This window comes from Blastomyces dermatitidis (assembly GCF_000003525.1).
Source record: "Blastomyces dermatitidis ER-3 genomic scaffold supercont1.10, whole genome shotgun sequence".
Taxonomy (NCBI): domain Eukaryota; kingdom Fungi; phylum Ascomycota; class Eurotiomycetes; order Onygenales; family Ajellomycetaceae; genus Blastomyces; species Blastomyces dermatitidis.
The window spans coordinates 2,939,372-2,953,247 of NW_025544783.1; the positions used below are offsets into that span (position 1 = coordinate 2,939,372).

General features: G+C 31.1%; 1 non-coding gene across 1 annotated transcript; it reads right to left on the minus strand.

Moving 5' to 3' along the window:
* Window positions 1–11,541: 11,541 nt before the first annotated feature.
* Window positions 11,542–11,622, minus strand: BDCG_17756. Its single transcript has one exon. It is a non-coding gene; the product is annotated as a tRNA-Leu (tRNA).
* Between the last annotated feature and the right edge of the window lie 2,254 nt (window positions 11,623–13,876).

Genomic DNA, 13,876 nt, shown 5'->3' on the forward strand with positions numbered 1-13,876 from the left:
AAGAATTTACAGACTTTCTTCTGAATCTTCTGAATTCTCTCAGCCTGTTTACAGGTATTATCACACTCTATAGTGTACTCTCATGAGTTTATCAAGATCATCTGCAGATAAGTCTCAGTGAGTATCTTAAAAGAGGTTTTATCTATACTGACATACTTTAAGTTATTGTATATAAACTTTATAAGTGATAATTAATACACTCAGTTATTCTGATTATAATTGACAAAGCACTGTAGATACTGTTTTAATATACTTATCAGATATTCTATCTGATTATCTATCTGTTGATAAAAAGCTGTGCTTAGATCTTATGAGATCTTCAGTATAGTTATCAGATCAGATCAGAACTCTTCTATAAAGATTAATTCTCTATCTAAGACAATGTTTACAGATAATTCATGCAATCAAATTATATTATAAATGAAGATATAAGTCAAATTCTTTGACTTCAAGTTCTTACAGATGAGTATAAAGTATATCATCTTAATAAAGTAATTTACTATTATCAGTACACTGTCAAAGCAGGCATTATATATGTTCTTACTTTCAGAAAGACTTATAAGAATATTCATTTCTAGCTATTTTCAAGATTTCTGCAGAATAAGTAGAGAAGTAAGTTCTTTATATAATCTGAACTGCACTATCTGCAAATTCTGATAAATAGTATAAGAATTCACTATCTTCTTCACAAGTTCTCATATCTTCAGTCAGAAGTATTTTCTTACAAGTAACTCATGAGTTCTAGTATCTATAAAATAACTCACTAGAGAAGAGTTATAATACCTTTTAATAAGTTCTATATATAGAAACTTATTCATAGATACATAAATTCAGCTCTCTCTTTACAAGAGATTATTTAAGTTTCTTTAATTCTTTATTTCTACAGAATTGATCTCTGCTGTGAGTAGTTTCTAAATATACTGAATATATTCATTCTTCAGTTGTAGTTCAAACAATCTGAATAGAAGATCTTAGAAAGACTTATACTCTGTTTCTTCTTATATCAGGTCTTCTGTAGTACTTCTTAAAATCTACAAACTCTTCAGATTATAGATACTCTCTTCAAGAATTCTTGTGAGAATTCTCAGAGTGTTGACTCTCAGTGTTATAGAGAGTAGTTATACAGGCTTCTTTTCTCTCTTTTCTCTCTTCTCTTACAGAGAATTGAGAGACTCTTCAGTCAATCTCTTTACAACACTCAGTCTGAGTATCTTAGAAAGCTTTTCTGTCTTCTCTAGTCTCTTTATATCTGTCATTCTAATCTTCTTAATATAGTCTGATCTGTAAGAGAATCTGTTCACTGAGTTCTTAGTTTTCTTAATATATTCTATCTTGAATCAGAACTTACTCAGTCTCTGAGCTCAGTAAATCTGTTATTATGAGAGTTTCTTGATTGAAGTAAACTGTTATAAGCTGTTATAATCAGTTCTAATAGTAATTACTGTTGCAAGATTCTCAAAGTAGTGACATTAGTAATGAAAGAATTTCACTATTATAAGAAGCTTCTGATCATGAATGTCATAGTTAATCTTCACAGATTACATCTTTTATAAGAAAAAGATCACTGAAACTCAGTTCTTATTTAACTGTAGTTATAAGACTATTTCTGAAATTATAAAGAAGAAGACATCTGTCTTCAATCTGATTAAGAGTAAGAAATCAAAGTGAAACAGTATCACTGTATTTATAAATATCTGTTTCAATCTTACAAAGACTCTGTAAGCTTCTGAGATAAGAAAGTTCTCACAGTTCTTTCTTCTTAATAATATTTTCATTCTCTATTTATGAGATGACTTCTTCTTATTTTCATTCTTCAGCATGTCTGTAAGAGTTCAGAAGATTCTTATAAATACAAAGATAAACTATCTATAGAAATTTATAAAGCTCAGAAAGATCTGAATCTCATAAATACTAGTTAACTTCAGTTATAATAGAATAGTCTTAACTTATGAAGATTTTATCTGAATATCATCTGTGATAATTATATATTCTAGAAAATTAATCTGATAGATACTGAAGTTATACTTTACAAGCTTAATATACAGTTCTGTCTCATCTAAGATCTTTAACACACTTCATATATACTCAGTGTATTCTTTCTTCTTCACAGAGTACATTATCACATTATTCAGATATATTATTATGAAGATATTCAGATATATATAAAGTATTTTATTAATAAAAGACTGAAATACTGCAGGAATATTAATCAGACTAAAAAGCATCACTAGATATTTAAATAATCTCAGTGCAGTTCTAAAGACAGTCTTTTATTCATTCTCAGACTGTATTCACAGTCATATATATGTATTAATTATATTCAGTTATATGAATATAACAGCTCTTACAAGACAGTTAATCACATTCTCAATTAGAGATAGAAAATAGTGACTCTTTATTATCTTGAAGTTCAGATCACAGTAGTTTATATATAATCTGAGATCTTTATTCTTTTTCTTTATAAATATTACAGAGACTTTTATAAAGATCTGTGAAGATTGAATAAAGTTATTCTTCAGATTCTTCTTTACATAGGCTCACAAGATCTCTGTCTCATAATGAGAGAGTTTATAGATTGATTCTTAGAAGGGTTTCTGCTCTTCTATTAAATCTATTATCAGATTCTTCTTATAGTGAGAAGAAAGCTCAGCTGTCTTTACTGAGCTGAATATCTCTGTGAGATCTCAGTATTTCTCTGATATTTAAAGCTCAGTTTTCATGATTACAAGATTCTCAGACACTTACAAAGTTATTATATAGATGAGCTTGTCTTCTCTAATTAACTCTACAGTATTAACTGATTCTATCTCTGTAAGTGAGTCTGTCAACACTGATTAGAAGTATAAACCTGACTCATGAACAGCTATGTATGAATTGTGTCTTTAAAGTTATACAAGTCTCAAGTACATGTCATCTGTGATGTTTATAATAATCACAGTTTCTGCAAATTTTCTCCAGATTTCAGAGAGATCTTATAATTTAAAAATAATTCTTATAAATTTCTCAGTTCTCAGACCTGAGTTCTCACACTCTATTTATTATAAGAGCAGATTCTTAGTTTTCATCTTTCAACTCATTCATTTCATGAGCTTTAGAAACACTACAGTGACCTGAGATTCTGAGTTCATTAATACTTCTCATACTTACAGAGCAGTAGTACTGCAGTATAGTCTCTTTCTATAAGCAAGTATTTTCATTGAGAGAGTAACAGATTCAGATATCAGCTTCAAGACTCTTAAGAAGGCTGTTACTGACTCTGTCTATAATTTCTCAAATTTCTATTTTAATTTATCTGAACAGTTTGTATAAAGATGTTCTAATTTAGAATAGATAAAGCAGAGTCTCTTTTTCTTAATCTCTCTATTATATACTCTGGTCACAGAAGCTTGTGAAGCTCTCTCTCTCTGCTCAGCAGTCAGATACAAATCTCTCTATATCTTATTATCTTTTTCTGATAAATCTGTTCTCTGTTATTCTGACTCTTAGAGAGTTAGTCAGTGATCTGCTCTCTATAAGTCTGTAACTCTCACAGTGATCTATAAGTAGTGAATAAGAGTCATCAGTTTCTTCAGAGTCAAGAACTTAGAATCTTACTTAATGAGCTTATTCTGCATGTCTTTATTCAGTCTCTTTATAAATATTATTATTCAGATCTTGTTTCAGAACTCTGTTTTCACAGATCTTAATTTATATTATAATTTTATAAAGCACTGTGAGTAGTCTTCATCAGATTTCTTATCTCTTTTTCTAATATTAATGATCACAGCTCAGATATTCTCTGTTCAGCTTGCAGAGTTTCTCAACTTATTCTCTAGATAGATCTTAAGAACAGATTAGTGAGATCTCTTATAATTAGACTGGCCGCCGGGACCATGAATTTCACATTTGATCCCATTTGGTCTGGTCCCATACATTTCTTGGCGTGAATCCTGCTGGGACTGGCTATCAAAAAAACATGTAAAGTGACTATATATCAGATCTTAAAATGGAACCATGACTTGAAAAAAATGAGAAAGTGGTCCCATTTGGTCCCATTTAGTCCCATTCTTGGCATAAAGTTACTATTTTTAGACATTTTAAGGTTTTTTTTAGACTATTTTTAATTTTTTAAAAAGTAACGCTTTTTGGTAATGCTCAAATGAGATTTAAAGTCATTTAAAGTCATAAAAATAATTTAAATTGAGAAGTGGAAATCATGGTCCCATTTGGAAAATGTGACAAGAGTAGACACTAAGTCCCACTGGGACAGTATGGGACTACTATCTAATGTTAAAACCGTGTAATGGGATCAGTCGAATTGGTAATGAAACTATCAAAAAATCTGGTCCTGGTCCCAGACACGGTCACACGGTCAGTCTACTTATAATTATTCTCTAAATAATTCAGCTAGTTCTTAACTTCAGTGTAATAAAGATCTATTATTATATAGATGACAGCTTCTTCATCTTTTATATTACACAGTCAGACTTATGAGTTGATTTCAAATACAAACTCACAAAAGCTTTTATAGATTGTAGTTCAATAAGTGATCTTAAGTGATTATAGCTTAAGAAAGTTTCTTTTCAGTTTATAGATATCTCTGAAGATTATGTCTAGAAACTCAGTTCAAGAGTGTTTATAAACAGTAAGTATTTCTTATAGAAAAATAGCTTAATCTTATAGAAGATGCTCAAGAATGTTCTTCACTGAGATTGATTTATTTATAAGTTTGAAGAGTTTCTCTGTCACAGATGCAGAGAATGATATCTTATAAGTAATTAGTAAGTTCTCTGAGACTTCTTCTATAGAGATTATTCATAATTCAGATGACTGCTTCTGAGTGTCTGCAGTAGAGTTCACAGAGATTGAAGTATATAATTTTCTAGTTCTTTCAGTTATAATAGGCAGTTGCTGACTGACTGAGCTTGAAATGTAAGAATAAGTACTCACAGGTGATTATTCAGGTGTTTGCAGCTTGATATAATATATACTGTTAACTACTAGAAGTATTCACAGTAGAAAGATAAAATGTAGAGATTAAATATATAATAGCATTCAAGCTGAGTTATGAATAGTATTTGTGAACTTCAGTCTATATAGTTGTATGTAGCCAAGAGCCGCTAACTCTATTGATTACATGAGAGATAGAAATAGAGGTAAAGAATCCGCGAGGAGCGGGATTTCTTACAGAATCAGTGCCTGTTCACATCAACTATATTATAGTGAAGAAAGATTCAGAAGATAACTATAAGAATACTCTGATGAAACAGAGAAAAGATTAACTTCTATTCAAATTTACAAACAGAAGCTTGAAGAGATTGAATGATAATGATTTAAAGAGAAAATAACAATGAATACAATTCTTGTATCTACTGCGATCAATAACATATATAATATGAAAGCTATAATAGATAGTGATTTATGTTATTATACAATGATTAAATCTTCAGTCATAAGATATTACAATCTTCAGTGTATTCTCTTATTAAAACCCTGACTTGTTGCAGAATTTGATAGCTTAAAAGGCATTTATATCTGTTACATAATGAAGTTAATCATAGATGTAAGAGAATATCAATATGAAGATACCTATACATATGAAGTTAACAATCTTGATTATAATCTTGTATTAGAACTTGTCTGAATATCTGAATAAGAAATCTTGTTGAACACTTAAAACAGAAGCTTGATATTCTCTAACAATAATAGAATTCATAAAGATGACATTCACAAGATCATTAATCTGATACAGATCTCTGTCAATATATAGAAATGCTTTGAAAAAGAAGTTACTGATAGCAGAATTATGTAATAATCTATTTCATCAGTCTGACTAATATTAAAAAGGCTCTAGAAAAGTTATTCTATGTTATAATAACAGATTCTTATACAAAACTTTCTTAATAATATCACAAATATCTAGATGTCTTTTAACAAGATAATATTATAAATATACTCCTCTTATAAGATTCTGAAGTGAATCACAGTATCAAGTTAGAGAAGAAGAATGATAAGAATCTCAAACTATCATGTGATCTTCTTTATAACATGTCTCAAGATGAACTTCTTCTTCTTCAAAAGACACTCAATGATCTATTGAATAAAGAATTCATATATGTTAGTAATTCTTCTATCACAGCCTCTATTCTCTTTGCAAAGAAATCAGATCGATAAAGAACTCTGATTCTGTGTAGACTATCAAGAACTGAATAGAATAATAAAGAAAGACTAGTATTCACTATCTCTTATCAATAAAACTTTATCTTGTATTGAATAAGCTTAATAGTGTATAGAATTAAATATCATTGTTGCATTTCATATAATCTGCATCACTGAAGAAGATAAGTAACTTACAGTATTTCAAACATGATATAATCTCTTTGAATAAGTAGTTACTCTCTTTGAACTGATTAACACTCTCAGTACATTTCAGAAATATATCAACTGAGCACTTCAAGATTTTCTTGATAAATTCACATCTGCATATCTTAATAACATTCTCATCTTTATTGATGAGTTTAGGAAAGAATATCAAGAATATATATAGAAGATATTACAATAACTACAAGAAGCAGAACTATTAATAGATATTGATAAGTGTGATTTTAAAGTTAAGAGTATTAAATATCTGGGTTTTATTATAGAAGCTGATAAGAGAATTTAAATGAATTCTGAGAAAGTCTCTGTTATTTTTAAATGAAAAGCTCTGTGTACTGTGAAAGATGTATAAAGCTTTATCAGATTTACTAACTTCTGTGATTCAAAGATTGCTTAAGTCAGTGTATAATTACAGGCGTACGCCGGCTTCTTATATATTGTAATATCATACACTAAATTAATTAGCGGCCGCTATGACCTCTTTACACTTATAAGCTAGTAGTTCAGAAGCGGTCATGTTATTATTCAACAGTCATACATTCTTCTGAACCACATTCTCTCTCATCAGATTCAGTCACACTCACATAATCATGTCATACACTCTAGCTTCATGCAGATTAGCTCATTACTAGCATTTCACAATTATGTGATCTATCTCTGATTCAGCTAGCATCTCATGTACACTTTCATAAAGAAACTTTCACTATATTATATCACTTCTTCACTAACTTCTCTCATTCTGTAAGAATAAGTACTTGCAGGTGATTATTCAGATGTTTGCAGCTTGATATGATATGTACTGTTAACTACTAGAAGTATTCACAGTAGAAAGATAAAATGTAGAGATCAAATGTATAATAGTATTCAAGCTGAGTTATGAATAGTATTCACAAACTCCAGTCTATATAGTTGTGTGTAGTCAAGAGCTGCTAGCTCTATTGATTACATGAGAAATAGAAATAGAAATAAAGAATTCATAAGAAGCAGGATTTCTTACATACTCTCTCCTCTCTAAGACTTCATTCACAAAGTCTTTCACTGAGTGACTTCATAGAATCAGCTCAGTACTGCAGTGATACTCACTAAAAACTCTTCACATCTATAAAAAATGTCAGTGAGGAAAAATCTCTTGTTACTGTGAAGAGAAAAGAGTCTGTCACTCAGTTTCTTATTCTGCAAGATTCTTTGTAACCTACAGATTCTTCTCTGACTATTATACAGATTCATCTCACATCTTTTATATAGAAGAGTTTCAGTTAACTCTCAATCATTTTCATGAGATTCTTATATAATTATCACACAGATACATCTTGCAGATGAATCACTCTCTGTGAGATCACTCTTATCAAAGAGAAGTATTTATGAGTTGATTTTTCACTCATTTTCACAAATCATTGTTCTTTGATACTGTAGAATTATGAGGAATTTTTCATTCTTTCATCAACTCTATAGAATTGTAGAATCAAGATATTCACAGTCTGCAATTACTCTTTATAGTTATATAGAAAGATTCAGATCTATAATTCATAATCACTCTTATTTACTAGAGTGATCTGACTGTTCTGCAGAATCACTCACAGTGTAAATAAATCTCTCTAGAGTAGTATAAATACTTCAGATCTGTCTGCAGAACTTCATCTTCTTTTCTCTTTTCTATAATAGCTCTTATTCTTATAAACTGTGAGTATTCTCATTCATCTGTAAAGTGTTTTTATTCAGATAATAGAGAGAGAGTGTTTCTGATAATATCTGTATATTAATTCAAGAACTTCTCAAGAATAAAAATCTTTTCAATTTCAATATCTTTGTAAATAATGTCTGGTCACTGTCAAGCTTCTTGTGAGTATTCTCATGACTTCTCTGATCACTTTTTACCAGCTGATGAAGCAGAGATGTTATTATTCACAACTGCATCTTCATCTCTCTCAGTCTTATCATTACATCTAATCTTCAGATCAGTAATCAATCTCATACCTTTCTCAGATCAGTCTCTGACTTCAAGCAGTATAGTTTCTCTCTTTACTGTAAGTCTTCTCATAAGTAATTTCTTGCAGACTCTAGCTAACAGTTCTTATAAAGCTCTCAGTGTTGTTAGTGTCTTCTATAGCTCTGTGAACCTACAATCACTCTTTCTCTACTCACACAATCTCTGATCAGATATATATGAATATATCTAGATTTCTTACTAATGATTTTCACACTGCAGTGCATTTTCACAATCTCATTATCAATGAAAGATAAGTCTCTAGATACTTATAAAATTCAGATAATCAAGATAATATAAATATCATGAATTTATAACAGAAGTTAATCTGAATAGATGAGTCTTCTCTCTATATCTTAATTATTTTCAGACTGAATACTTCAGTATAACTGAGAGAGTAGATACAGCTTCATAAGAGATATCTGATTATATGTATAGACAGTCAGCTCTCAAGACTCTGCTGCAACTGTATACACTCTGATATTCAGCTTCTCTGAAGTCTGTATATTTCTGACAGTCTTCATATCAAATGTAATAATTATCTGTATCACAGATATAATACTCTCTGCTTCTTTGAAGAGAGAAATTAGTAGTTATAAGAGAATTAAGTGTTACAGATATTGAGAATATAAGTGTGAATTTTCTTTATTTTTTCTTTATTAGTCTCTAAATTGTGTTCACAGTTCTGTTTATTTTCTTGTTTTTCAGCTTTAATAAGAATATAATTTCTTCTTTTCTTACATACACTTATTATTATTATTATTCTTCAATTATAGATGTATGCAGTCAGAGACTATGACATCGACCTGAGAACTTTAGTTCTCAGGGTTTTTTCTATGTCTGTAAAGTTAACTATTGTACATTCATCAATTTCAGATATGTAAAATCAGAAAATTCCAGCTCAGAATACAAAAACTGTTTACAAATTGCAGTGTTTTAACATCTTTTGATACTTTGAAATCATTTGACAATATCATGACAAAAGAAAAGAGAGAAAGAACACAGTCTCAAAGATAGACACATTAAATAGATAGATAGAAAGAAATTGAAAGAAAAAGATACAGAAAAAGATAAAGTAAAGAGAGACTATAATAAAACAAATTATTAAAAGAGAGTATATAGCTGTTTTAACAGACTATATCTGATTGATTTCCTTCTCTTCATATTCAGATAATTCTGAATTTAGCCATTTTCTTGTAGCTGCTTGAGTTTCTGATAGAAAGTCTATTAAGTATTTAATTCCTGTCTCAGTTGAGAATAAGAATCTCATATTTAATTGATTTAGATCATACTTCTCTTTCAATCTGGCTCTGAGACTATTGTATAATGCACAGTGTATTATAATATACTCAGAATTCTCATTTGTATTGCAGAATGAGCATTCTATTGAGTCAAATCTATCATCAAATCTTTGTATATAAGATTTGAAATAGCCATGTTCTAGTTTCAGCTGTATTATAGATGAGAATATTTTCTTTTTACATTTAATTGAACAAGATTTTCACTTGGGTTTTGTTTCAAATCTTGAATAATGTATACTCTTCTTTTGTTTCTACCAGCTTTCATTTCACTTGTCTAAACAAGATTCTTTTATTTTTCTCTTTATAAAAGACCAGGACATAATTTTTTGAATAGATCTGCTTAATTCTGCACTCTTTTTTACAGCTGAATCAGCCAATTCATTGTCATGAATATTCATATGAGCAGGAACTCAGTGCAGATGAATTCTCAGCTTTGATATTCTTCTCTTTTGAATTTTTAAAACAGAGTTTAAGATCAGTTCAAGATTCATTTAATCATTATAAATCTGACTATTTCTAAGTCTTTTTAAAGCAGCTTGACTATCAGAGAATATCTATGTCTCTTTCAAACAATTTTCTCTTTTATGAGATTTTATTTCAATGAGTTTGAAAGCTTTCACTATTACAAATAGTTCAGCATCAAAGACTTCACATTCAGAGCCTAGATTTCAGAAATCTGAGATAAAATTAATATTATCTTCAGTATAAGCAATGTCTGTGTCTAATCTATTCAAGTTCTCATTTTTTGAGTCATCTGAATAAATCAGAATAGAGTCTTTTATATTGATTATAGAAATTCTCTTCAAATGCTGTTCATATTCTTTCTCTTTTAATAGTTCACTTATTTATAAGTCTATAAGAGATTCAAGCTTTTTTCTTCAGAGAGATAACTTCTCATGATCAACTTTTTCAATATTTAAAGAAGAAAATTGATTTTTAATCAGAGAGCATAGTCTGTACAGTTGAGAAGACATTTTCTTTGAAGAATTATTTTCATTTCAATTAAGAAATCTATTTCAATTCAGTTCATTTTCAGAGTTAATTGATGAAAATGAAGAAGAGACTCTTTCTCTGATTATATAATTTGAGCTCATCTTTACAACTCTCAGAGCATAGTTTATACAGGCCTTTTCAAATCTAATAGCAGGAGGAGAAATTGAAGCTTCAATTTTCATTGCTTTAATAGAAGATGATTTAAATGCTCTCAGAATTCTTCTCAAGGCTCTGTTTTACAGACTACGGGCGCTAGCCACCCGCAGGATGCATCTTAAGCTAATTACATTTAACCCTCTATAATTAATCAATCACCGCGTCTGTCCTCTCAGGCCAGCCACTAATTTCCAGAGGTGTTAGTTAGTGGCTGCCACTGCTCACTTAGTACACATCAAGCTTTCAGTTGCTGATCTCAGCCTCATTAGATGCTCATAGGCCTATCAATCAGCTGTTGTGACCTCGCTCTGTGTTAGAGACTAATCATAGACTTGATGACTGCAGTTCTCCCTGCCAGTATTAGGGCTTGACAGAGAGCTTGCAGGCTCTAGCCTATCAGAGTGCCCTGCCTAGAGCCTAGATACATGTCTAGACCTGCTAGTCAGGTGATTTTCAAAATCATTCTCTGTATTTGAGAGAGAGCTAGGCTCCGATGACAGCCCTAGTTAGAGACTCACTTAAGTAGTGTATAATCACTACATTAGACTTGACTCTATATCATTAGAACCTTGACAGGTGCACAGTAGAATAGTGAGACATTGACACCTTATATCAGCTCTGGTGAGTGTTCGCAGAATCTCACTTAACTAGTGACTTGGCTTGCAGTAGAGAGTTCTACCCTGCATCAAGCCTTACTAATTAGGCTCAGCTTCTATTACATGAGGGCTTTCATGAGTAAGAAGTGACAGGTGCCAGCGGTGGGATTCGAACCCACGCACCTCTAATGTGTGCGGCCTTGATTACCAGTCTTACCAACTGAGCCACGCTGGCTTCTTACATACACTGCAGACTGTTCATCTCAGTAGAAACTCATTATCTTATAGACTAGAATTTATAAATGACAGTGTTAATATCTTTATTACAATCAGATTCTTAGTGAAGATTATATTATTCTGACTTATCAGAATTCACAGTATAAAAGTCATATTTCAGCTTCTGCAGATATCTTATCTACTCAGATAATTCTTAAGTAAACTCATTTATCTTATCAGAATATTCTTATCACTGAATCTTGAATTAAAGCTTGTAATCTTACTTCTCTGAGTTAATAATCTCTTTGATCTGATATTCTTTTTCACTCTTTAATACTTTATAAATAGAGTGATGAGTCACAGAGTTCTCTTCTAAGAATTTCTTATATTTATAGAGTAAAGAGATATGAAAAATATTATATATCTATAACTCAGATAACAGTTTCAATCTGTAGATGTAAGAAATCCCACTTCTCGCGGATTCTTTACCTCTATTCCTATCTCTCGTGTAATCAATAGGGCTAGCGGCCCTTGACTACACACAACTATATAGACTGAAGTTCATGAATACTATTTGCAACTCAGCTTGAATGCTATTATACATTTAATCTCTACATTTTATCTTTCTACTGTGAACACTTCTAGTAGTTAACAGTACATATCACATCAAGCTGCAAACACCTGAATAATCATCTGTGAGCACTTATTCTTACATTTCAAGCTCAGTCAGTCAGCAACTGCCTGTTATGACTGAAAGAACTAGAAACTCACATACTTCAATCCCTGTGAACTCTACTGCAGACACTCAGAAGCAGCCATCTGAATCATGAATAATCTCTATGAAAGAAGTCTTAGAGAACTTATCAATCACTCACAGAACATCATTCTCTGCATCTGTGACAGAGGAACTCTTCAAACTCATAAATAAATCAATCTCAGTGAAGAACATTCTTGAGTATCTCTCACAGAATCAAGCTATTTTTCTACAAGAAATGCTTACTATCTGCAAACACTCTTGAACTGAGTCTCTAGACATAATCTTCAGAGATATCTATGAACTGAAAAGAAACTTTCTTAAGCTGTGATCACTTAAGACCACTTATTGAATCACAATCTATAAAAGCTTTTGTGAGTTTGTATTTGAAATTGACTCACAAGCTCAGCTGTGTGATATGAAAGATGAAGAAGCTGTCATCTATACAATGACAGATCTCTATTACATTGAAGTCAAGAACTGACTGAATTATCTAGAGAATAATCATGAGAGATTCTGCTGATCTGTTCTCAAGACCTATCTAGAGAATAAGTTAAGAGACTTTATGAGTCAGACAGAGAACACCTGGACTGTGATCATCAATATTAGAAAAAGAGATAAGAAATCTGATAAAGACTACTCACAGCACTTCATGAAATTGTGACATGAATTGAGATCTGTGAAAACAGAGCTCTGAAACAAGACCTGAATGATGATATTCATGAAGAGACTGAATAAAGACATACAGAATAAGCTCATTGAGTAAGACTCTAAGTTCTTAACTCTGAAGAAACTGATGACTCTCATTCACTGCTTGCAGATTACTGTAAGAGTCACAGACCTGTGAAGAGTGAATCACTGATCAGCTCTGCAAGAGTTAGAATAACAGAGAACAGATTTGTCAGAAAAAGATGACAAGATATAGAGAGATTTATATCTGACTGTTGAGCAGAGAGAGAGAGCTTTACAAGCTTCTGTGAACAGAGTGTATAACAGAGAGATCAAGAAAAAGAGACTCTACTTTATCTATTCTAAATCAGAACATCTTCATACAAACTGTCTGAATAAATCAAAATGAGAATTTGAGAAGTCATAAACAGAGTCAGTAACAGTCTTCTTAAGAATCTTGAAGCTGACACCTGAATCTGTTACTCTCTCAATAAAAATACTTGCTCATGAAGAGAGACTGTGCTGCAGTACTGCTGTCTCACAAGTATGAGAAGTATTAATGAACTCAGAATCCCAGGTCACTGTGATGTCTCTAAAGCTCATGAAGCAGATGAACTGAAAGATGAAGACTGAGAATCTGCTCTTATAATAAGCAGAGTATAAGAACTCAGATCTGAGAGCTGAGAGACTTATAAGAGTCATCTTTGAATTGCAAGATCTCTCTGAAATCTGAAGAAGATTTACAGAAACTGTGATTATCACAGACATTACAGATGACATGTACTTGAGACTTACATGACTTCAAAGACACAATTCACACATAGCTGTCTGCAAGTCAGGTTTATACTTT